Source organism: Idiotropiscis lumnitzeri, chromosome 14, assembly GCF_059441095.1.
Source record: "Idiotropiscis lumnitzeri isolate Australia: NSW breed Sydney's pygmy pipehorse chromosome 14, RoL_Ilum_1.0, whole genome shotgun sequence".
NCBI lineage: Eukaryota > Metazoa > Chordata > Actinopteri > Syngnathiformes > Syngnathidae > Idiotropiscis > Idiotropiscis lumnitzeri.
Window position 1 is genome coordinate 17,040,372 of NC_142404.1, and position 534 is coordinate 17,040,905.

Consider the following 534-nt stretch of genomic DNA (forward strand, 5'->3'; position numbering starts at 1 on the left):
TCTATGCTCCTTAAAAACGATTACGGCTGTTGCAAATAGCAAAAATTTGAATTACTTTGGCTGAATTGGGGGTTCGTTAAGGTTGAGCACAACATACATCATGTCCTGCCAAGCGTTCATGTGATTAAAAAAACAAAACAAAACCTTAATACTTCCCAAAAGCCAACAACTGTGGTTACATCAACCCTAGCTTTTTTTCCCCCAAAGGTCTTAGAACCATGAGTCATGCAGTAATCAAATTAATGAGCTGACTAAGCAGTGGAAGTAAGATTTTTTTTTTTCTTCATGTACGAGCTCCTGTGTTGTCTCTAAAAATCAATTATGCCCACCTCTGGTCTAAATGAAGCTCCTCAACTCACTGCAGCATTTTTGCAGCAGCAACTTGCCACCAGATGGTGCCAAAGCAGCACTCCTCTGCTCCTGAACAGTGACTAGCTAAGTTTATCAGCTAAGAATGAGGATACATTTCATTTGTGATCACCCATTGGGCGAGAGGATAGCTACCGACCTCAAATCTGCTTTTCACATATCAGA